The sequence below is a fragment of the Panthera uncia genome (genome assembly GCF_023721935.1).
Source record: "Panthera uncia isolate 11264 chromosome B2 unlocalized genomic scaffold, Puncia_PCG_1.0 HiC_scaffold_24, whole genome shotgun sequence".
NCBI classification, from domain to species: domain Eukaryota; kingdom Metazoa; phylum Chordata; class Mammalia; order Carnivora; family Felidae; genus Panthera; species Panthera uncia.
The window spans coordinates 50,365,256-50,391,460 of NW_026057580.1; the positions used below are offsets into that span (position 1 = coordinate 50,365,256).

Consider the following 26,205-nt stretch of genomic DNA (forward strand, 5'->3'; position numbering starts at 1 on the left):
GGGGAGCTTGGGTGGCTCAGTCAGTTAAGCATCCGACTTCAGCTCAGGTCATGATCTTGCGGTCCGTGAGTTCGAGCCCCGCATCGGGCTCTGTGCTGACCGCTCAGAGCCTGGAGCCTGTTTCAGATTCTGTGTCTCCCTCTCTCTCTGACCCTCCCCGGTTCATGCTCTGTCTCTGTCTCAAAAATAAATAAACGTTAAAAAAAATAAAAAAAAAATAAATGGAATCTGGCAGTTGACTAAATTGCAGACAGCAAATGACCTCAAGTGTTGGGCTAAGATTTTAGAAATACATAAATATACTGTGAAATATAACTGACATTGTTATATTTCATAATGAAATTCCTTACATATCTAGCACCTTCATTTTCAAAGTGCTTTTGTATACATCTCTTCTCACTTGATTGTAATGACAACCCCGGGGTGCACACAAGGCAGGTATTTCTCCTCCTGCCCCTCCCACGAACACCCGGAAGTCAATGGAAAGGAGTACATCAATCGGCTGCCACTGGTTGACTTGAGAACAAGAGCAATCCTCTTCCCACCAGGTCAAGGCACCCCCCCCAAAACACTATGATCAGCAAGAGATGGGGGGGGGGGATAGATTGTCTTTTTTTTTTTTTTTTACTTTCCTTGCAAAGGAAATAATTCAGTTTTCTGATTTAAAAATTAGAAATGACTAGAGGGGTAAAGTCACACTTTTGTGCTAAATAACAAGCAATGTAGCTTAAAGGGAGAAAAATCAGAAGAAAGGTGTGTTCTAAGGGATGTGCCTAGAGAATGTGTAGCTTACATTTTGACTTCTACACAGATGAGGATAATTAGCATCACTTCCCTGTAAAGTTTATTCAAATTTCCATATGTAGTGATGTTTCCCTGGATGCTCACTGTAATCATTAAATTGCACTTACAGCATGTACCAATTTACACCCCTGGCACTACATATAATACAATTTCCTTTCTTCTTTGGCTATTTTCCTTCCTTCCTTCTTTCTCTTCCTCCATCTTGCAGCTTTTACTGTCATTCGCGCATTATTGCACTAGATCCTGTGAGGACTTCGGGGAATACGGAAATGCAGATGAAATAAGCCACTAGTCTAGTGGCTCAAATAGCAGAGGATAGAGAAGGAAGGCTGAGGGCAGGGATTCTAGCACTCACCTTCTGTCTTCCCAGGACCTTATGCTGGGTTTCAGACAAGCACCTATTTCCTGAGCATTTAGTGGATGGCAGGACAGATGGATGGATGGATAGATGGATGAAGGAATTGTCTGAATGTGGACAGCAGTGTTCTAATTTCTGACTCCGTAGAATGGTGGAAGGTTCCCCTCCCCTGCCCATTGCTTTTTCTGTTTCAGCAACCCCTTTCAATGGGAAAGGCTGGGAACAAGAGCATCAAATTGGCATTCTGGAGCTCTTTATTTAGCAATTTGCTCTGTCTGAGTTAATATATGGGTTAGGTTCCCTGTGAACGACACTCTCCTAACTCTGGCAACGTCATAAAGACACTCAGCTGCTGTATGTCTGGCAAATTAATGACTACAAGCCCAAGGGATGGAGGGATGGGAAAATGTTAACATTAAAAAAAATAACCTTAAGCAAATTCAGAAGAAAATGAAACAGGCCTCACCCACCCACCCACCCCCAGCTATATAAAACCTCTTAAACAAAAAATTACAGAAAATAATACTTTAAACTTTGTGCTTATTAAAACAATCCCATCCAGAATGCAGGAAAAAAAAAAAAGACAGAGAGGGAAATTAGATGGGAAAAAGAATAAAAGAGTCTTGGGAAGATATGGAAGTAGAAGAGGAAGGAAGAACAAGAAAAATTAGAGAAGGTGGCCCCATGCTGAGATGACAGGGCAACAGGAGAGGTTATGAGCACTGGGTTGAGTCTCAGAGGCAGGTCAAAGAGAACCTTCCGAGGACCTGAGCAGCAGAGGTGGGTGAGGTGGGTGAGGTGGGATGTCCTTTTCCGAGTCTCCCAGCTCCAGAGGGTAAAATGAGGCTGACCATCAGGAACGCCTCCTCTGTGGCAGGTGCTGTGCTTTTACACTTAGACATCATGCTCACAGCAACCCTGCAAGGAAGGCAGTTATGCCCATTGTGCTGGGGACAACACTGAGTTCACAGGTTGTCAGTCACGGAGCTGAGGCTCTGGACAAGTACCCACCTGTGGACAGCACGTTGCTGTCCACGGAGGACTCCTTTATCTAATTTAAGCCTTAAGACAACATTGTGAAATGAACATTCTTTGTTTTGTATGGCAAGAAATGGAGACTTTGAGGCTTTGAGGGAGTCACTCACACTCACAGCTAGCAAGAGGCCAGGATGCATGTGAGGTGGGACACAATCTAGTGCCCCTTCTATTTTACCATACGGACTTCCTAAGGAAGTATCCAGTTCCCTGAACAACACTCCATTGCCAATTTCAGCCTGTAACTTGTGAGTCTGTGTAGGCTGAGCACCAGACCAACAAGGTACCACATGGAGGTTGGGCTGATGTCCCACGGTCATCCTGTGACTCTGCATGGAATGGGGACTCTGAGCCTTAAAAATAACTATATGGTTATATGATGTAATAAGTCAACTACTGAGTATTTACCCAAAGAAATCAAAAGCACTCATTCAAAAAGACATGTGCACACCTATGTTTATTGCAGCATTATGTACAATCGCCAAGATACAATCGCAACCTAAGTGTCCACTGAGAGACAAACAGGTAAGGAAGATGCGGTATATATATTTAATGGAGTATTACACAGCAATAAAAGGGATGTGATCTTGCCATTTGCGACAACACAGATGGACCTAGAGGGTATTAGGCTAAGTGAAATAAATCAGACTGAGAAAGGCAAATTCCATATGACTTCACTCAAGTGTGGCATCTAAAGACCAAAACAGGGGCACCTAGGTGGTTCAGTCGGTCAAGCATCCGACTTCGGCTCAGGTCATGATCTCGTGGTTTGTGATTTCGAGCCCCACACTGGACTCACTGCTGTCAGCACGGAGCCCACTTCAGGTCCTCTCTGTCCCTCTCCCTCTCTGCCCTTCCCCCGCTTGAACTCTCTTCTTCTCTCAAAAATAAACATTAAAGCAAACAAACAAAAAGCAGAATCAGATCTATAAATACAGAGAACAAACTGATGACTGCCAGAGGGAAGGAGGGTGGGAGATACAGGATTCCAATTATGGAATGAATAAGTCACAGGAATAAAAGACACAGCACAGGGAATATAGTCAATGATATTTTAATAGTGTTATATGGTGGCAGATGGTAGCTACACTTGTGGTGAGCATAGAATAATGTATAGAGAAGTTGAATCACTGTGTGATACACCTGAAACTAACATAATATCGTGTGCCAAATATACTCCAATAAAAAAGAAAAAAACAAACAACCCCCCACAATGGAACGGTTATTTGGTTTATGCTCCCAGACAGTACAGCAATCTTGTTTATAGCAGCCCCCAAATATGGCCCTAAAAGATAATGATTCTCATTCTAATAACGAGGGGGTTCACTGCTACCCCATGGGGCTACTGGTTCCACTGCCAGCTAGTTCTAGCCACAAGAAAATTACTGTTCTGAATCCAAGTCTCTTTCTCTATAACTTCTACCTTTTGGTTCTGCTTTTTCTAGAGTGACAAAGTCTTTAAACACAGCTGTTATGTCTCCCCTTCTTTTTCTCTTCTCTAGTCTAACCTTCCTCGGTTCCTTCACAAACTGGTTATAAGACACTCTCTCTGATGCCCTTTCCATTCCCGATCCCTATTCATGAAGTATACTCAAGTTTGTCTGTTTCCCTTGCCACAGATACTATTAAAATGGTTTAAAACACAGTTAATGTGCTCTAAGGATTATGGAGTCCAATGAGATCATTACACTCTTTCACTGCGCATGTGACTTTTACTGTCATAATTAGGAGAATGTTAGCTTTTTCAGCAACCGCTTTGTTGGGAAGAAAGATACATAAACAATCTCTTGCAGTAAGGCATGATGAGTGCTGTGAAGGAGGTGGGGACTGTCCTGTGGAATCGCAGAGAAGGAGCAGCTAATGCAGCCTGAAGGAAGCAAAGAAAGCTCTTGGAGAGGATGCTGGAACGACTCAAAGTAAGAGTTAACCAGGTGGAGAGAGTGGAAGAGCTTTCCAGGTAGATGGAAAAGATTTTGCAAAGATGAGCTGGCATGAGAGAACGCGGCAGCACTGCTCCCCTCCCCCGCCTCGCCGTTCCTCTTTTTTTCAATTTTTCTCTGGCTTCGCTTCCCTCTCAGATGTTCTTTTCTGTCAAGGCCTAGGATAAACTATATTCTCTTGTTTTAAGAAGTATCCTTTGTATGGAGTTCAAAATTCTTCTTATAACACCTGTGTACCATGAGTGTAAAGTGAGCGTTAAATAGCCTAAGCACTGGCAATGGTATGGTCATAAGTATTTTGAGCCTGCTCTTCTTTTCAGAGGCGGTACTTCTTTTTATTTTTACAATTTTTTTTTATTTTTATTCATTTTTGAGAGAGACAGAGAGAGAGAGAGAGAGAGAGAAAGAGAGACAGGGCGGGAAAAGGGGAGGGGCAGAGAGACAGAGGGAGACACAGAATCCAAAGCAGGCTCCAGGCTCCGAGCTGTCAGCACAGAGCCTGACGCAGGGCTTGAACCCACGAACCTCGAGATCACGACCTGAGCCGAAGTTGGACGCTAGCCAACTGAGCCACCCAGGCGCCCCTCAGAGATGGTACTTCTACATCAGTGGACTGTTTGATTGGGGTAGAAAAGCAAATGGCGCCTCAAGTATTCAAAGGCAGCCAAGGTTCCTTCAGAGCTGTGAGGTGGACTATGGGGCTCGGGGAGACCTGCACGGGGGTCAGAGCTCTTTGCCCCTTTATCAGCTGACCTGTCTTTCTCTTCAGTGCCTCTAGCCAGCCATGTTTGAAGTAAGGCATTTAAGGATCTCTGAAGTCTTGTTTCTAAGGTTATTATTCACAAACTCTTACCAAGGCTGTTTTCTCAGGCTGGAACGCAGACAGGCTAGGAACCTCACCTTGGCAGGGGAATTCAAGAAACTCAAGACGTGGTAACTCTCCCACCTGCTATTTCCTTCTGCTTGTTCCTTCTCTGCCTTCAGCCTCTCGGTCCTCCAGCCCCTCCTCTGGAAAGTGTACAGTAACTCAAGGCTTCCCTTAAACCTCTGACAGGTGAACAAAGAGAAACACCTCTCACAAATCCATAGAAGAGAGAACAGAACCTTTCATAAAGAACCCTAAACATCCCACCAGAAAGTCCCAAACAGCCCTGAAAAGTGAGAATAAAACTATCAAAAGCTGACAGAGGGTAACAAGCATTATTTCCAACCCACATTTGTCCTTCTAAAAAAAGCCAACCAACTACTGAAAAAACCCCTGAAATGTATGAAATCTAACATCGTTAACATATTTCCTGTCCTCACATAGCTTATAAAAAATGTTTCTGAGCTTTTCCCTGGCTCATTTGCAATGACGAGAAGGAGCAAAAAGGAAATGCAACAGATGGGGCTACCATCTTCTCTTGCAGTGATTTATCTTTACTTGAGGTAGCTTGGGCAAGGTTTCAAACATTTTTTAGATGTACCAATAGCTTATGCCTGGTCCAGAACAATGAAGATGAGGTTCTCTTAAAAAAAACACACACACAAAACAAAACTGCAGGTTATAAGCCATGTTTACTACTATCTATTTTTGTTACTTCTAAAAGAGATCACCTCAGCTTCCTCCCAACCCTCCCTGTACTGACTCCATGAGGATCTAATCTGGTGCTGATTTAGAGCTGACAGGTGGTACATGCATAATTAAAGATGACCCAACACAGAATGCTCTCATTCCTGGCATATTATCAGACACTTAAGCAAAGCAATTATCAGTAGGCAATCTTTTCTGTCAACAGAGATGGAGATGAAACATTTCTTCAATTAAGAGGATTCTGCAAGGATGCTGTACATACATCCATCTGCAAATACTTGAAAGTCTTTACAGTTTAATAGTAAGCCAGCTCAATGGAGCACCTTTGACCAGTTAATTCGTGCTACTCCCTTCCCCGTTATCCTGGAAGGTCACATTTTAAACATCAGCATCAAAGTAGGAATCATTCTGAGGTACTGTCAGAGATCCCGATCCAAGCTGTCACGGAGATCTCTGCGTCTCTCTGCCATAGTCCTATTGGGGTTTTGCAAATATACTAAACCTTCCTTTAAGGCTCAAAGCAAAAAAGGATAGGGTTCAAATAAAAGTAAATTCAATTAAAATTGCAATTTAAAGCAGTCTTCTTTCCTCCTCATGCTCCACCAGTGTCAAAGGATTTGAGAATTGTTATCAAGCCTTAAAACTTCATCAGGAATCTAAGTCATTTAAAGGATTTTTTTTTTCATTTTGAAGAAATAAATATTATTCAAAGGAAGAGGTGTCTTGACAAAATGATGGATTTCCTATTTCAGGTGAAGGGGGGAAGAGGCACTGCATTTCCTAATAGAGTACTGTATTTTTTTTAAAATAAATTATAGTGCATGCACTTTATATAAATGAATGCATTTTAGCTTTCCTTAGAACAGAAATTGCTTTAATGTTATAGTGAGACAAGTGATTTTCTTTTCTTTTTTTAAAGGGTAGTTTATACGTTAATGGGTTTTTTTGAAGCCCATGTAAAAACTGCCTTCCACGAGACAGAGAAACTCACAACGTTTGTGGTGCATATTTTGCCACATTTCACAAGGGGTCTTATTGTTTAAATTCTTATATCCTGATGTCATATGTGAACAAACGACCTTATTGTTCATTTGAACACATCTTTATAGGATCTCTGGTGGTAGAACTGGTGTTGTTGTTTGCTTTTTTTTTTTCCTCATCAAGTCGGAACAAAAGTCTCTTTTTCTGCAGCACTGGGAACTCGGGGAACACGGCTGTATGTGGCAGGGGTTGTCATTTGGAAACACCATAATGATAATGGAAGCGAAGCGCTAATGTAAATGGGGTGACTTCTGACAAGTAAATCAAGGTCTACAGGACAGTTTCTTCTACATAGCAGACTTGAAGGTAATGTAAACTAGAAGCACTTAAAAAGACAACTAAGAATCACCCAACGAACTATTAAAGAGGCAGGTCTGCTGGGTAACCAGACCCAATTCCTTCCAAGGTGTGTTTCACTCAAAAGACACTCCATTCAGAATGTTAGGGGAAAAAAATAACCAGTAGTCTTTGGGGAAAATGTAATCAGGCAGAGAAGTGGTGATGACAGTGGCATTGTTAATGGGAGATTCACCAGGACTCAAAGCACAAGTTCATTATATTTCTCAGAACTAAGAATAGCTTCTGAATGAGTACTCACAATTCTCCACAGACCTATATCTCCTAAGGAGCTCCCCCTTCTCCCTTTCCAATTTTGATGTAGGAAAAAGAAGAGAATATAGTCAGACATGGGTAGGTAGGCAGGAACAAAGGAACCTCTATAGGATGGAGAAGCATCTAAACTAGTTCCATTCTAGATGCTGTTACACTTCTTCCATCAGGATTCAGTTCAGAAGAACTCAAAGATGTAGTTTGGTAGCATGCTGCACCAAGAGGCCGGGACAAAGAAATATGTTGCATGTGTACTACTGTGGCAAACAACAAAACACTTGTGAGTTCCCAATCGATGTCATGGAGAAAAAGAAAATATGCGATATAAGGCATATACTACCATCAAAATAAACTTAAGAAAAAAGGAACAAATTCTAGTGAGTTTATTTAGGGATAGACTCTCATTTCCCATACAGCAGAGTCCTAGACTTTGTACAGCTTTAGTAAATAAAGCAAAGTCTATAAGCACAGTCTGTATGCTGAGGATAGCACATGGCACTAAGACATTTTATATCATGCTTTTTACACTGAGTTTTTATTTTAGAATCATCAACTAACATTTTTATGTAAGATGGTACCTTACATAAAACAGAACCATCTTATTGTTAACTTAGGTTTTTCCTATCCACCCTCAAAACTAGTTTCCCAAGTACCTTGGTTCTAACTTTTATGCTCGGATGAATAAAATAAGACTGTAACTATGGCTACCAAATAAAGACTAAATCACACAGATGATAGATATGGATAGAGTATATTTCGGAAAGAATAAAAATCAAGTCTAAGGTATTATTATTGTCACCGTTACCTCTTTGTGTCCTATTTCTGAAGGATTGCTTAAAACCTGTCATTTGGAAGTCTTACAGAGCCATTCTGCAGAAAACGATGTGTTCTTACTGCTAACACATGATCAGAGATGCTTATCAGGTTTATTTCACTAAGGACAAAGTATAGCATATTTAAGAAAGCCAGAATGGATGTTGTTCCAAATCTCTATCCATTGAGGAGAAGACACTTACTTTCTGGTTAAGAAGTGACCATGTTAATTCCAGAGTACCTTGCAATTGGGTTTTTCAAGAACTGGCACTGGAGGTCAAACCAGACAAAGGTGACGAGCACATCTTCAATGACTCCGAAGGCAGCAGTACAATCAATGCTCTTATTTTCTCCTCCTAATACTTCCCTAGAGATAGCCTGGCAGATGGACCAAAAAAGGGGTGGCCTCACTTCACTGCAGGGGGATGAAAGAAAATAGAAGTGAAAAAATAGTTCTTCTCCACAAACTGCACTCTAGGAATCGACTGTTCTTAACTCTGAGCTCTTTCACAAAACGAAATGCTATGCGCCAGTACACTTTGTCTCCCTTAGGGAGGGAAGGTGATGAGAGGAAACAGTGTTAGGAGAGGATTAAAGAAACATATGTTCTTATTAAAGCAGGGTTTGAAAAGAAATAATGTTACAGAGAGAATGATGATTACCTGGTAACAATGTATGCTGAATCCTCACTAAAAGAAAAGAAGGGCAAGCTTATATTGAATATCTAATGCACCCAGGTACAAATAACAAGAAAGAGAGTCTCACGCCAACCAATTTATACAAATTAACTTACAGTTATTCCCTTGTGATTGACCACATAACCTACACCCCAGGTAAATACGATGTGCTTTTACATGAACACATTTGTAACTTCTGTAAACTAATTAACAGAGATGAATACAAAATATCCAGGTAGAATGGAGACCAGTGATTTCCATCCCTGCAGCCAGTTGTACTGTAATATCTTCCACTGGATGCTGACAGCCTTCTCTTCCCCTCTCTCATTCCGACACAATGCCGTCAGGTCTGTCTAAGTAATGTAATTTACTGGAGTGGAATTCCCCTGGTAGCCTGTGCGGCACTTGGTGACAGTGTCATTTATACTCCACAGTGTCGTGGCCTGACACTGACACATCAGCCTTCATCCCTCATTCACAGCAGAGCGTGCAATTTCACCTTCTGCTGTGCCCTTCTGTAGTATGCACGTACAAATTTACTCCATTCAGCCCTAATTACAAACCTTGGTTAAAATGCTCTCATCAGATTTATATTTCTCACTCCAAATGTCAATCTTATTGAAAATTCCGATTTTCCTGAGGATTCATCCATTAGCAATAAACTCTAAAGCATTCCATGACTGAGTGCATTAAACTGGCAATGCGGACATGCACTTAAAATACATCATTAGAGTAAATCTCCATTGCAAATGCTTTACATTATTCAACCAAAGGAATAATGAGCTCAGCCCAGCCAGTACCCTCAAATTGCACATGAAGGATAGGTTAAAACTGGCTGTTATCCAGGAAGAAGCACACGGTATATCAATGGGACGGATTTCAGAGTCTCCGTCACTTCTTATGAAGGTGTGGGAGGAAATCACAGTCAAAGCCTAACTTATCACCTTCTCTTGTCTATGGTCTTCACAGAAACTTCAGTCTCTGGCAAAGTACAATATGGCAGGAAAAGATAATGGGGAGTGTATGTATGTGTTCATGGAGGGGACTAAAGCTATGCCTGCAATGCCAAGAACTTTGTTAAGTTACCCTGAATGATTTGCTCTGCCTAAAAAGCATTCTTCCATTCCATCCAACAGAAAAACTTTAAAAAGCAGCATTGTCTGGATACACTGTAAGAAGCTGGGTACCATTCTAATAAAAGACACATCTTACCGGTGGAGTTGACCTGAGAAACATCTCCACCCCAGTCTGTTGGGTACTAACACTAAAAACCCAGAAGCCACAACGATAATGTTGACATGGAAATTACAAGCCAGAAGTTGTATCTGTGAATGGAATGACAGGACAGACCATAAAAAAAATGTGGAGGATAAAAAAAAGAAGAAGAAGAAGAACAACAACAAGAACAACCAACTAGCAAAATACATCAATTAAAACCTAGCTGACACTGTTTATATCAGGACCATGTTTTAATTCCTTAGCTTATTGATCTCATTTATCACTTCTTGTCAGGTCCCAGGTGAGGCAAAGTCAAGGTACAGTCAAATTTCTTTTTTAATTTGGTAAATGAAAAAACTGCATCCCACGAAGGTCATGGAGGACGCTGAAGGAAGAGTCTGATGCCAACTCTTAGCATCTAATACTAAAGGTTAACCAAAGAAATTAAGTGATGCCTACACAATTATGATTCGATGATGAAATATACAGTATATTTACTTAAAAAAAAATAAGTAAGATCTACATCCAGCGTGGGGCTTGAACTCATGACCCTGAGATCAAGAGTTGCATGCTCTACTGACTGAGTCAGTCATGTGTCCCAATGTATTTATTTTTTTAATGGAAAAATTTCGTGGGCAGAAAGACTCTGAGAAGGGCAGGCATACACTCCATTAAACAGTAAATAACTTATTAAAAATAATAAAGTGAAAGAAGTGACAGTAATTGTTTTTTGCTTGTCAGTATCTGGTCATCTCTAGGACTGACCGGTAATCAGAATTATAACAGATACAATATTTTCTGTAGAGAATTACACCACCATGGAAGCTAACTGCTCCTGAAGTTTTGCCCAGTCCCACCTGAAATATTTAAAACTGCACCTGATTGGGGCGCCTGGATGGCTCAGTCGGTTGAGTGTCTGACTTCAGGTCATGATCTTGCTGTTTGTAGTTCGAGCCCCGCATCAGGCTCTGTGCTGACAGCTCGGAGCCTGGATCCTGCTTCGGATTCTGTGTGTCTCCCTCTCACTTCCCCTCCCATGCTCATGCTTTGTCTCTCAACAATAAATAAACATTAAAAAAATTTAAAAAATTAAATAAAATAAATAAAACTGCACTTGATTAAAACAGTGCTCTCTCTTTCATAACGTACATCAGCAGGTACTACAATTTAATATGCACAGATGTTAGAGCTGAAATATCCATGCTTAAACAAAAAACATAGGGAGAAGGTAAAAATAACTGAATATGCTCAACACAGTACCAACCTTAAAAGGAAAGAGAGGCTTACATTGTGCTGATTTAATGGCAAAATAAAGAAATGATCCCCCAGATGGCATCGGTAACCTGTGAAGAACCAAACTACTCTGTAAATGACCTGCAGCTTTCTGTTTGAGAAACACTGGACAAGAGGCTGATCGTGTGTCCATTTAATTCCAAAATCTGTACCCCAGGCATCCAGGGGAACCCCCAAATGCCCCGAAATTCTCCAGCACGTTCATATTTTACAATGGCACAAAGAAGAGTAACAACTCCATCCTTTTAATAAGTGCTGGTTTTGTACTTCATATATGTTATTTCATTTAATCTGCACAACCACCCTATGAGGTAGGTACGATCCCTGTTCCTTTTTTCAAATAAAGACATCCAGGCTTAGGAAAGGTTAAATAAACAGATCAAGGTCAGCAAGTAGCTAAGTTAAGATCTGGTCCTGAGTCCTCTTTCTCCCAAAGCTCTTGCCTTGCTTTAACCACCATGCCTCACCCTATCTGCCTCAGTTGGAGATGCCAGGGAGGAATGTGATCTGGAGTCTTCAATTTCCAGACGCTTCTGGAATGACTGCCCTCTTGACTCATCTCGTTTAGAAAATTACATCAAACTGAAAGGCTCAAAACACTTGCAGACATTCTCATTCTCTGGAAATGCCACAGCCACTCAGCCAGTGGAATGGGGACAGCACCATCACCGGGATCACCAAGGTACAAATTTCCCTGTGAACGCTGACGCCACCTCTCTTTGGTGTTTCTTCTAGCCACAAACTGGCACGTTATCACTGACTGTGGTTGCAGTAGACTCAGCAGTCAGATAAAGGGGAGTTTCTACTTGGTTAACTGCTCCCCCAACATCTGTGTCCAAGGAGGGTCCTCCAGAGCAGGCACACACTCATCCTCGTCCTCCCTCCCCACCGACCCCATCAGTCCACAAACAAGAGGCTTTGCTAATCTCTTGGCCACACCACTAAGAAACCCTCCCCTTCCCGTGCTGCGAGTCTTCAAGAAACAACTTTCTAACAATGACTCAAAAAGATGATGTTTTAAAAGAGCATTTCAAACAAGGCAATTGCTTTTTAAAAAAAGATTCAAGAATTCTATCACTTATTTCAGCCTTCCATCGACACAATTTGTTTATGTATGAGTCGAGCCTTTCTTCCTTCAGAAGGGGAAAATGCTGATAAACTAGCACATGTAGACAAACAGCGCAAAAACCTGGCTGCCTCTTGCTGCTGAAACAGAGTCACATTTATTTCCCAACGCACCACTTACCAGACAGATGCAAAGATGTGGGCAAGCCAGTCATCAGAATTAACAGAGTGATTGTGCTTGCACTACATATTCTGATTTGTATGAATCTTATTTTTAGCCATGCACAAAGGGCAATAAATGGAAAATCTTATTCTAACCGCTACTTTTTCTGGGCCACCCACACTGCTCCACCTACCGCACAAGTTCACAAATGTAAAAAACCCAACGCAGGGTTTGTCCTAACAAGGGATGCAAAGAGGCTAAAACGTGTGACATTTTTTCCAGTTAGTGTTGGTACTTTCACTCTTTTTCTGTATCAGGACTTTCAGGGAAAACAACATTGACTTATCTATGGGCATTTTCCGAGACTCCACGTTGGTATGCCATTCAGCACACAGGCAGGTGTGATCCGCAAGGCACGGGCACCAACCTGCTGCGAGCCGCATGTCAACCAACCTTCAGCAAAGAAATGCACCCACAAACATTTCTGTATATTCAGGAAGGTGATACCTACAACATTCTGTTCTGAGACAATGCCAAGGTCTTAAAAGTTCCTCAAATGAACGAAAGTGGTATCAGAAACATAAATGTTGCTAAAGCACAGCAGGCTGTCAGAAAGGATCTTACCCAAGTGAGGTCAATATTGCTGCTCCTCAGTCTGCCTTTAGTTTGCAGTTGGACAATGTTCACCGAGGCGGTTACCTCCTTGCCATCTCCCTTCCCTGTTGTGCATTCCCCTCCCTGCCTGCCCTGTCCACAGTCCCCACCGCATCTCAGGCAGCTCACCAAGCATTAACTCACACGGCTGCCACACCCGCCAAGCAGCTGATACTGAGAGACAGACACTTTGAGAGCAAACAACAAAAACACATTGACGAAGAGGATGTTTTCTAGGGGCGTAGAGAGGATACAGATGAGAGTCTATTTTCGATGACTCTCTCCTTAGACTTTTAACGAAAAGTTAAATGGTTAAGGTCCCAGGGTAGCAATTAAAATGCTTGTTCTTCTGAGCCCTCTGCAAACCTCAACAGCAAACATACGCAGGTAGTGATCAATATTTAAAAGTCAATTCAACAAAATAATTAAGACGCGAAAGGAGGCAACTCTGAGAAAGGCATCTTTCTTTACCTGTGTGCTTGCTCATTATCCAGAAACTAGAGGAAATGTTCCGTCATCCTCTGGTAGTTAACACATGCCCTGCAGAGCTAACACCTTCTTCCGATAACGCACGGTACGAGAGCAGCCCTGATGAGGTGTATCAGAAAATCTTTTTTGGGTTATAGTCCACTCTCGTCAGACCTTCTGACTAGTGCTGTAAAAACACGGGTAATTAAGTGTTACGAAAAAGTGGGTCATACACCACGGAGATACAACCACACCGCCCCCAAACTAGGCTCCAAATGACTGTGCTCTGAGAAGGTGGGAGGGGTCTGAACACAGCGAAAGCAAAACTTTTATGTGGTGAGGAGCATTTTGGTTTTCACTGGTTTAGGTTAGAGAAAGTTAATCTCAATGTCAACTACAAACCAAATAACTTTTAACGTGTTCTTGAAGTTTTATGACAAATGCTGGCTGTTAATGTAATGGGAAATTCAGATACAATGTCATAAACAGTCCAAGGGACAGTCTCAGGCTTAAATGACATGTCCATCACCGAAGAGCGAGTGCTGTGTGACTCAGTGAAGCAAAGCGGTCAAACCGAAACTGAAGACAAAGAAGCAAATTCTTATTATCCGCATTAGCATCTCCTTCTCCTGAGGAGGATCAAAGTACTCTATACCACTTCCCCACACCTGTAGCCAGCTTGGGCATTCAACAATCGCGGATATTTATCAAAGCACCCCTCGACTTCTGTAGCAAGAAGGCAAAATGTAGTACGTGAATTGAGCACATTCATTCATCTGTCAGTCACGAGCCACAGATATATTAATTCAATACATACGGAGTCCCGATTATAAACAAGGACACGAAGGATGGTGAAGGGATGCAGAGAGAAGAACCTAGAAGAATCTGCTTTCAAAGAACTTACGTCTTGTATAAGGGATAAGACCTAGTCATGACCAGACCAAAAACAGATCATTCTTTTAAAACAAGATCTTTTCTAGCAGCTTCTTACTATAGACTTCTTATTCTACTGATATAAGGCTTGTAGAAAACATTCCTACATTTTTCAGATGAATCTAACAATCCCCTTAATTTTTTTAGAAAGCGATTCATTTTAAAATTTTTATTGAGAGAGAGAGTGAGCGAGCGAGCATGAGTGGGGGAGGGACACAAGGAGAGGGACAAAGAGACTCTCAAGCAGGCTCCACTCTCAGGATGGATCCTGACGCTGGGCTCCATCCCATGACCCTGGGATCATGACCCAATCGAAATCAAGAGTCAGTCTCAACTGACTGAGCTCCCCAGGCACCCCAATCCCCTTAATTTTTTTTTAATCAGGGTTTTCTTTTAGTGCTTAAGATCCTTCCTCACCTTAGCTACATGTTAGGATTCACCCTGACCCAAAGTCCTAGCATTTCCCAAAGGGAAGCACAGAGCTATCAGGACAATCCCAGGAACTATAATACCACACCAGAGGAATTTGAAGAGAAGTCTCTTTGAAGGGGGATAAAGGATTCAAAGTTGAAGGAAAAGCTCTGGTTCACAGCACAAGAAAGGATATATTTGAATCACATTTTGGTACCATCAGGTATAAAATCAGAATTTTACTGTAGAACATACTGTTTGGATTATGGCTGGGGATATGGCTAACCAACCTTTCCCATTTCTGGCAAATTGCTATATTGTGTACTGGTAACAAATTTCTTAAATAACTAGAATACAGTTAGTTGATCTAACACTAATACCATTTTACATATAATTAAATTGTTCTCTTATGATTCCAGAGGCCCATTAGGATCTTAAGGGCCTCTCAATAGTCCTTTTCATTGACAAGATGCAGAAATTAAAAAAAAAAGTTAATACTGATTTCCACTTGATAAAGATAATGGTGTATCTACACAGGTATCTGTTCTTGTAAGAGATGATTAATGTTATTTGTGAGAAAAAAATAAGAAACGAGGAGATCATTATCCTAGAAAATGATAGCTAAAGTCATCATTCCTAAGCTCCACCAAATTTGTGGGATGTAACCAGTTCAGAATACTGCTTGTAAATTTGGAATTATTTTATTAATTCAAAAGAGTCTGGAAAAATACACAAAAGTATGAGTTAATAGTCAGGTTTTATTCTGGGTAGCTGGATTACAGGTAATTTATTTTCTTCTTTGTTGTTTTATAAATTTTGTACAAGAAACATATTACTTCCACAATCAGGAAAATAAAGCTACTCCTGTTTTAACAAAAGGAAACAATTATTCTCTGGTTCTGCTCTTCCTAGTAATTAAAAATACTTGATACACGGAACCCAGTATAATAATCTGGCCTGGCGACAAGTCAGACATGAAATACAGGAAAAATCTACTAGAAACAATAGATTACAGTTTCTAGTTAAGCTCTACAGGGACTCTAAAAATCCTCCTACACTCCAGAACTTTGCAAATACTGCTCTTCCTCATCATGATCCATGATTTGCACACTCTCCAGCTGCAGATGCCAGGGCCCTCACAATGATCAATGGGGGTGGGCAGGTGTCCTTGTAAGAGTGTGGTGCCACCACCTGGGTTAAATCACAGCTCACAGACAGGTGTCACTTTGCCAATGAAAGGTACAGTCAAAAGAAAGCACACAAATAATTTCTAAAAAGCAACAGATTGGAAATGATTAGAATTAGTTGCTAAACTATTTGTGCTACAACTGATAACCACTTGATAAAGTAGCTTCATAATATGCATGGTTGAGTTTCTTTGGAGATTCACAGAGAATACCATGTGAAATTTCTGATTTACATATTAATGTATACTATCATGCTGGTAACACTACCCCTATCTGTTTGTACCATTAGTGTATATGCAGAGAATAAAAATTAATTTTGATGATGCTCTGAGCAGAACATAATCCTAACACTAAATGCTACAAATAAGTGCATCATACAATCTTTCTAAAAAAACACAAAAGAATTGGCTTCAAAACTGTTAATGCTGGGGCACCTGGGTGGATCAGTCGGTTAAGTGTCCGACTCTTGGTTTTGGGTCAGGTCATGATCTGCGGTTTGTGTGTTCAAGCCCTGCATTGGGCTTTATGCTGACAGTGAGGAGCCTGCTTGGGATTCTCTCCCTCTCCCTTTCTCTCTGCCCCTGCCCTGCTCATGCTCTCTCTCTCTCAAACAAAACAAAACAAAACAAAACAAAAACAAAAAAACGATGCCAATGGGTTCCCAATGACTATAAGAATGAAATATACATGTTCATAAAATTATTTTATAAATTACTCTTAATATCATTAATAGTACCACTTTTAAAGTGCTTCCAAACTTTAAAGGGTTCCAAATAATGAACATAAGGAGAATATCTGAAATTTAAACTCTGGCACTGGAAAGGTGGTAAAAGCTAAACCTTGCAGTTTTTCAAGAAGAATAAACACGGTATATATATATATATATATTTGTAAATCAACAGTTTTGGATTATTAATTAAGGCATGAAAATAAGTCTAATAAAACCTCTTTAACTGGACTAATTGAGGATAAGAAGATTTTCTTGTTTGTTTCAATTTTCTGGTTAACTGACAGCTAGAAAGTGCTTTTTGTTGAAAATCTTTCAAAAGCAGTTTCTTTTCTTAATTATAAAACATTTAACCATTTTCAATGATTCAGCAGGTCAGTGTCATCAGTTACAGATATCCTCCAGGGTTTATTCTCCATCTTTACAAAACCGAAGCTATCTTGTTTTCTGAATCTCTATTTCAGAAAAAGGGAAGTGGGATGTGTGCAGTAGGTAGGGTGGGGTGTGCGGGAGGGGTTTGAGTGGGGGTGGGGAAGTATGAAGGTTAGTGAATTCAGGATTCTGGTTTGTTGGGTTCCAGGTAGCTAAGCCATCACTAAACATGAATTCAGTGTCTGGAACGAGGTAATCTGATTCCTAGGAGACATGAGAGCCTACAAGGAGAGCCCCCAAGGGTCTATCTTTGTTAGTATTCTCTATCTTATATCATTCCATCTGGGCGACTTGGTTTCCTGGTCTTCTCTGGGGAAAAACCGTGTCAGTGTGTCCCTCTAAAAATTATGATCTCTGAACTCATGGGGTTGAATTTATTTTGATTTAATCCTATATCCTTGTCATTTCAACTCAAGCTTAGGGAGCGGGTAGCCGCATGTGGATGTCAAGGATGAATGAGCACTGACTTTTCTCTCTCAGACTTGCTGCCCTGGATTTTCTTTTCTATAAAAACCTTCAATTCCAGTTTCTGATATCTTAGCAGCTGAAACCTTTGTTACTTTGCCCTGTCCTCCATCACCTTTGTCCTCTCTCCATCACCTAGAGAGTTCGTTTCTAAGCAGGTTTGGAAAGTCAGGGTAGGAACAATGGGACTGATTTATACATATTGTACTTTAACTTTGATGACTTTATTGGTTATTCGTTTCCCTTAAGCCAAATACCTACATATGCATGTATATGTATACAATATATAATGCATGCATGTGCATGCACACACACATAATCCTGATTATCCCGATTATTTCTTCCTCCATCCTTAAGAAGAAGTGGGAAAATTTCAGACAGAGGTTCCTGAGCTTTTTGGAACTGTGGGTCTTTACGCACTGCTCTTCAGGAATTATAAGCCCTGGTCAGACCCAAGGGCAGGGTCTGAAGGTAGTACAAGAGGTCTGAAGAAAACACGGCTACTGGGCCCCATGAGAATTTGCTAATTGTTCTCCAAGTCCAGCTTTCAAGAAGCATAGAATAAAAAGCAAAATCCCCCCAAAGTAGGGCTCTAATGGACTAACCTAGTAAGTTCAGTCCTGCATATTCCTCATAGAACTGCAGGACTCACTAAATTGATCTGTGATTTATGGGTATTACAGTGATTTGGTGATGAGGGGTAAATGAGACTTCATTTGGAGTATGTAAAATAGGCACTATAATAATTTGAGGCTCCATTGCAGGAGAATTATTTGCTATTAATTTTCTTCTACAGCTTTTCCTTTTTTCTACTAGGCTTCAATCAGTGGCTATAACATAATCAAGTCCATATTCTCTGGTTTGTGCCCCAATGTCCACCTCTACTGATGAAGACCTGTTCTGTGTCACAGCTATGCATGGAGGGCCATAAGCCTGTGCATTATGGTGCACTGTGCTTGGACTCATTCATGAACACACAATTCAGGTGAACTGGAGCAGCCCCACTATAGGAGCACAGGTGGGTACACGTTCCCTCCATCACAGTGAAACAGCTTTCCTGCATTTGTCAATGACATTTGGTAGAGATTATAGTCGTTTATGGCAAACTTCCCTGGCAGTTTCTGACAAATGTGTCCTTGCCCTGAGGGGAAACCCACCCCTAAGAGTGAAGTATACGTTCTGCAGATCCCTTATCCTTGCCCAAAGGGTGCCAGGGAAAGTGATGGGGCTGAGGAAGGTATGAGGGACACAGCCATCTATTCTTACTCCACCCTCACAAACTGTAACAGCTCCTTTAGTTATTCTGCACAGCATTCTTGGAAGGCAAGTGAGCTCTGAAATTCAGTTAAAAAATCATTAATTAACTGGGGCGCCTAACATCATTAATTAGCTAGGTGTCCGACTTGAGCTCGGGTCATGCTGTCAAGGTTCGTGAGTTCAAGCCCTGCATCGGGCTCTGTGCTGAGAGTGCGGAGCCTGCTTCGGATTCTCTGCCTCCCTCCCTCTCTCTGCCACCCTCCTGCTCGTGACAGTGAGGAGCCTGCTGGAGATTCTCCTCTCTGCCCCCCCGCCCCGACACACTCTCTCTGTCTGTCCCTTCCCTGCTCACACTTTCTCTCTCTCAAAATAAATACCTTTAAAAAATCATTAATTAATTGTTACTGGGGTGAAATATATATAGCATTTACCATTTTAAAGAGTATAATTCAGTAGCATTAAGTTCATTCACATTGTTGTACTATCATTGCCACTATCCATCTCCAGAACTTTTTCATTTTCCCAAAGTGAAACTACCCATTTAATGCTAACTCCCTGTTCCTCTCTATTCTCAAACCCTGACATCCATCATTCTATCTTCTGGCTCTAAGTTTGACAACTCTAGGTACCTCATATAAGTGGGATCATTCGATACTCGTCCTTTTGTGTCTGGCTTATCTCACTTAGTATCTTTAAAGTTCATCTCTGTTGTAGCATGTGTCAGAATTTCATATCTTTTTAGGACTGAATGATAGTCCATTGTGTGTATATAGCACATTTTCCTTATCCATTCATTTGCTGGTGGACATTTGGGTTGCTTCCACTTTTTGGCTATTGTGAATAATGCTGTAGGAACATGAATGCATAAACATCTGTCCAAGTCTCTGTTTTCAGTTTATTTATTTATATTAAGAGAAAGAGAAAGAGAGAGACAAAGAGAGAGAGAATGAGAGAGAGAGAGAGAGAGATAATGAGTGGGGAAGAGGCAGAGAGATAATTCCCATGAACCAAGATCCCATGAACCATGGGCCACGGGATCCCATGGTTGATCCCATGAACCATGAGATCATGACCGGAGCCGAGATCAAGGGTCAGACACTGAACCGACTGAGCCACTCAGGTGCCCCTGTCCAAGTCTGCTTTCAGCTCTTTTAGGTATATATCCAAAGGTGGAATTGCCGGATCATATGGTAATTCCATGTTCAATTTTTTTTAGGAACTGTCGTACTGTTTGGTATTTAGGTTTTTTAAATTAACAAATAAATTAGTTTTTAATGCAGATTTAGGTTTACAGCAAAACTGAGTGGAAAGGAGAGAGGGTTCCCATACTCCTTGTCCCCACACATGCACGGCACTTTTACAGAGACGCTCTAGACAACTTGGTGACCCGAGGGCTTCACCCCAGGCTGCAGGGAGTGATTTAGGCAGGCTGTGCCAGATCTGGCAGGAGCTTCAAGCACTGAGTCACCTGAGGCGAGTCACCTGAGGTGTTGGAGCAGCCTTCTTCCCTCCCCAGGCCATGAAACTGACTGACATCAAAGGTGATCGTACAGGAAAACCTGATGTGTAAACATGGACACTCGCAGATGCCAAAGGAGGAAGGGGATTAAGGAGCATTTGATCCAACCTACTTCTTCCATATCATGGTGGAGATGCTTCGTAAACTGAAAAGCTTGCTTCCAAGGATGCTGTGCAGAATAACTAATCAGTGCGTGACAGAGATGTTACAGTTTGTGAGGGTGGAGTCAGAAGACATAATTATATCACTTACAACTCTATCAGCCCTCTTACCATCCGTGTTACCCTTTGGGCAGCCCCGAGAAGGCAGCTCTAGATTAAGTCCTTACAGAAGTCTTTCATCATCTATCACCTTTTTGCCTTATTTTTCTGATTCTGTGGTTTTTAGTTTAAATACATGCACTTACATGTACCTCCAGGATCTCTGGCTCTGCTAATGGTTAGGCGATAGATAAGCTCCTTCATTCTGTCTGCTTTAGAACCGCTTTATGAACAGTGATTATTCTCAATTTTTGAGAGTTCTAATAAAAGAACTGTATGTTCTAAGTGCTCCTCTGAATGAACATTTACCATATCCAAGTAAAATGTTATAAATCACAATGCTTATCCACAGATTTAAAATGCCCAGAAATTTCTCATACATTTCCTGGACAGCATCACTCACACTATTTTTATCCTCACACCGACTCAATGAAACAAAAGAAAAAATGTTTAAAATTCTTACAATGAAAGCTAGAAATATACAAGTGCATATATATTCATAGGCACATATGTACATTTGCATGTATGCTCACATATATCCAAATGTGCATTTGTTGAGCCAAAATCTTCCACTTTTTTCTATTAACATGGAATAAATTGTTCTTGTCCTCAGTGGAGAGGTGATTGGCATGTTCCAAAGCCAATGCTGATCCTCAAAATGCTGATCCTCAAAATATGTCAGTCCTGAGAACTTAGAACCCCACAAGAACCTGAACTTGATGACCTGGACTACTTATCACAGATGTGTCTCCCTTCCCACATGTGCTTTGTAAATTGAGTCCCATGTAAGTGTATGAGAAGAAAGATAATAGTATGATGATTCACTTTGAAAAGCAGCAATACATTTGTCAATCTGGGGGAAAAAAGACTTCCCTTTTGAGTGTATCTAAAACGTGATAAGCATACCTGCAAAAAGACTGTAGCTGTCATTTTAGCCTAAAAACAGCACAGTTGAGACCCTTGTTGCACTCCAAGGACAAAGAATGACCAGTATTATTGACTCTAAAGCTGGTACAGAATAACAGCATTTACTTGGCTGGACTTTCAAATGTGATGGTCCTAAGAAGACCTTCTCTCTCTCTTTTTTTAAAAAAATGTTTAATGTTTATTTATTTGTGGGGGGGGGGGGGGAGGGCAGAGAGAGACACACACACAAAATCTGAAGCAGCTCCAGGCTCCAAGCTCTCCACACACAGAGCCCAATGTGGGGCTTGAACGTACGAACCATAAGATCATGACCTGAACTGAAGTCAGATGCTTAACTGATTGAGACACCCAGGCACCCACAATCTCTTTTCTTGAGACATGAGTCAATATGTTAAGTAAAGCACTAAATATCTTAATTTAGTGACATTTAAGAGTGAATATTTAATATATTTTTCTCCCTTTATTGTTCATCCTTTCAGTTACACGTGAATTAAAGCAGTGATTCTCAAAGCAGAGTCCCTGGACCACTCGCTTCAGCATCACCTGGAAACTTGTTTGAACAGCAACTTCCCAGCCTACCCCAAATCTACTGAATCAGAAATTCTGGGCATGAGGCCCAGGAAGTTGTACCTTAACAAGCCCTCCAGGTGATTCTGGTGCAAGTTAAAGACCCAGTGCATTAAGGAGGCACCAATATGAAGATTCTAATCCCTGCTCCCTTCCTCAGTTATCATTTTCGAGATACTTTGTTAAAAGAAAAGTAACCCATGTGGGTTTAGGCTACTTGTTATTATCATCTAAGAAAATTCTTACCATTGTTTGGTTCCAGGAAAGAAACCTCAGTCACAACTTACATGTAATTTTTCCAGGCTCTGTGCTGGCTTCGAGTCTTAGGATGCAGGGAACTGGGCGAAGGGAGAGATGAGAAGGCTACAGCAATCCATTCAGACATGGACCCCAAAGCTTTGCAGGGCAACCTTGTGACAGGTCAGTGAGTGTCCACCTGAATGGGGAGGGGGGAAGAGCTGTCCATTAGCAGAGTAAACCTTGCAGGTTAACATTTCTCCCTCCCCTCCTGCTATCCTGCCACACCGTGTCCCTCACTTTTATGACAGAATCTGACTTGCTATGCCTCTGGCTGTTTGCCTTTTGACTACTCCACATAAACAGAACATGATAAAATGGTCCATAGTAATAATACTTGAGCTCAACCCACGGGGAAGCCCTGTTTGGTGAATATTTCCTGTAGGTAAGCATCCCTCACTGGGAGCTCTTTGAACCCAAAAGCAGTTATGAGACCCATGTCCAATCTCATGAATGTTTCCTTTCAACAAATGAGAACACCTTGGTTTAAAAGACACATGCAGCTGCAATAACAGGAAGATACAGGAACAAAGGATACATTTGGGAATTCTGAGATGAGATGAATCTCTGATGCCTTAAATATGTTTATTCACATAATATTTAAAATTTATATTTATTAAAAAAATTTTTTTAGAGAGAGAGCATAAGCGAGGAAGAGGGACAGAGGGAGAGGGGAGAGAGAGAGAATTTTAAGCAGGTTCCATGCTCAGCATGGAGCCTGATGTGGGGCTTGATCCCATGACTCTGGGATCATGACCTGAGCCAAAATCAAGAGTCAGACGCTTAACTGACTGAGCCACCCAGGTGCCCCTAAATATGATTATTTTTAAAACATTTTTCTAATGCTAAATTGATACCAGCTGATTGCAGAACATTAGAAAAGCATAAAGAAAAAATACCAAAAAACAGACTTTTAACTACTATGAATAAAGGAGAGGGAAGGTAGGTGGGAGGGGGGTGGGGAAATAGGTGATGGGGATCAAGGAGTGCACTTGCCGTGATGAGCAACCAGTGATATATGAAGTGTCGAATCACTATATTGTACACCTGAAACTAAGATAACTATATGTCAACTAACTGGAATTAAAATAAAATAAAATAAAGGAAAAAAAAGGATCAACTGTAGCCCTGACCTGATAAATCACTAATGATATTTTGTTGTATAATTCCATAACCCTTAACCGAAACTCCTGAGCTTCAGAATATGTTCCTGAATTCAGAATTGTTCGTTTCTAAAAACTATTTTGATGCAACTATGATTTATCACATAATATTCCATAAGGGTCTGGAGCAGCACCCCATAATCTGACATATTTTGTAATATTTTTGTAGCAAAACCAATGCATATTCCTATTAAGGTGGATAAAACAGAATCTCACATTGGTTCAGGCCAGGTTTTTCTACCAAAGAAGTTACAAAAAAACCCTTTTGATTTTTGAATGCTTTTGGATTCAGAATTGGGGATAAAAGCTTGCAGACCAGTATTCTTTTCAGATACACAAAAAACTCAAGAGTTTTGTTTCTACTTTTCATTCAGTGTTACACAAATGTGAGCGTTTCCCCAAGTAATTAAAAACACTTCAAAAACATGCTTTTCAATGTCTATGTAATATTATATCCCACTTAGAAAAGGTTTTTTTTTTTTTAATGATTTCATTTTTGGAATTACTTTTTTCGTTGTTAATGCAAATGACACTTCGAGGGACATATTTGAGTATCAGATCGTCTGAATTTCTGAATACTTTCTTAGGTGGATCTGAGAACAAGAATTATTGGGTCAACTGGTGTAAACTTTAAGGGTCTTGATGATTTTCCAGAAAAGCCATACCAATTTACACTCCTAACACAGCATGAGTGCCTGGTTAATTTGTTTAATTACCCACATTATCATAGGCAAGGAAAAAATACACTTGCATATCATACATCTTAACAAAGCTCTAATCAATGATAATCATACTTAGGAGATTTTATTTTTGTTTTTCTTACACAGAAGACAGTGAATAGCTCATAGTCTCTCACATAACAAAAGAGAAATGGGATTAATGTGAGTTTACCATCAACTGGAACCTCATTAGACCAGACTGAGTCAGATCTGGGCAACGGAGGAGCTGTCACTTGTCCATGGGGTCCTAAGTTTGAAAGTGGTATGGAAATAATTCACACATTATCATGAGAAGACAATCATTTGCTAATTATTTGTGGGCTGGTAAATTCTGCTTCCAGGCTACTGAGGACTGGTGTTTCCCTTCCTTTTGGCGTTTTTGTATTTCTTGGACATTTTGCTGCTACTCAGCATGGCTATCACAGAACAGGAAGAGATGTGAAGACAAAGTGAAATCAGACAAGCTAATAATAATGGCTAACCCTTGTGAGTGCTTACGATGTGTCAACTCTGGTGCTGGGTACCTTGTGTGCATTACCTCGTTCAGTGTGCGCTGGTATTAAAACTGGTAGCTGCAGAATTTGAAAGTATGTGCTCACTCATCAATCACTGTTCCACTCTAATAAGTTTGGAGCAGTTAGAAGTTTGGGATTTCAAAGAGCTATTCAAGCCTAGTGTCTTATTACCACGGCTCCAAGTCTGGTTATAAACCACAGACTTTGCCTTTACCCTTTTTCGTTGTTGTTAGCACCCTCTCTAGCATCTACACACAGCAGAGGAAATGACACAGATAAAATCCAAGAAAACTCTAGATAATAATAAATGCTTTGAAGGTCCTATACTTACAGGAGGGAGGCCGTATCTCTTAGAGTACCACAGAGAGTTGGGAGTCTGTTGTATAACACAAAACAGTGTATACACAGAAAAGACATGAGGATACACACAGGATATATACTCCAAAAAACAAACACACAGATACATTCTTCCCAAATGTGACTTCCCAAATGTGGTATATAAATTGGTAATGATAAAGTCAGGGCTCACAACCCCAAGTTCCTTTTCATTTATAGTTTTGTCTAATAATTTTTCTTTCTCTTTTCCTTTTATCCTTACAGGACAATTGGTGTAGAGAATACCACAATTTTCATATGCTAGTAAAAAAAAAAATTGAAGTGATACTTCTTTGTTATATGGAATGAAACAACACCACTCTTTTCCTTGTCTATAAAGTCAATTTCTGTATAGTAGAATATAGTATATACTGTAAAATGGCTAGGGTTCAGAGAGAGGGAGAGAGAAAGAAAGAAAGAAAGAAAGAAAGAAAGAAAGAAAGAAAGAGAGAGAAAGAAAGAAAGGCAAAAGATTCCATTTTATTTTGGGAGTGAGTTGAATTGATCTTCCCAATAATCTTATCTAAAAGTAAGGGATGTTTCTTAAAAATTATCAAAAAATCAAAAGACAAAAGATGTATCAAGAAGTGAATCATTTCCTTCACTGTGGCTTCTCTTTATAATTTAAATAACATTCTCCTGACAATTAGGTGTCAAGTAAGTAGAGTGGCTCCAAAATGATTTTTCTTTGCCAGTCATATATGTGGCTAATTTTCTAAGTATGCCAGGACTATAAGGTG

The 26,205-nt window shown here is 40.6% G+C and overlaps 1 protein-coding gene across 2 annotated transcripts in view; it reads right to left on the reverse strand.

Annotated features, from left to right (window-relative positions):
• Nucleotides 1-26,205, reverse strand: part of BACH2 (BTB domain and CNC homolog 2) — a 353,470-nt gene that overhangs the window by 126,465 nt on the left and 200,800 nt on the right. For both annotated transcript variants that reach the window (XM_049654004.1, XM_049654005.1), the window contains exon 3: nt 22,684-22,832. The gene's annotated coding sequence lies outside the window, so the exon portion shown is untranslated. The remainder of the gene's footprint in view (nt 1-22,683; nt 22,833-26,205) is intronic.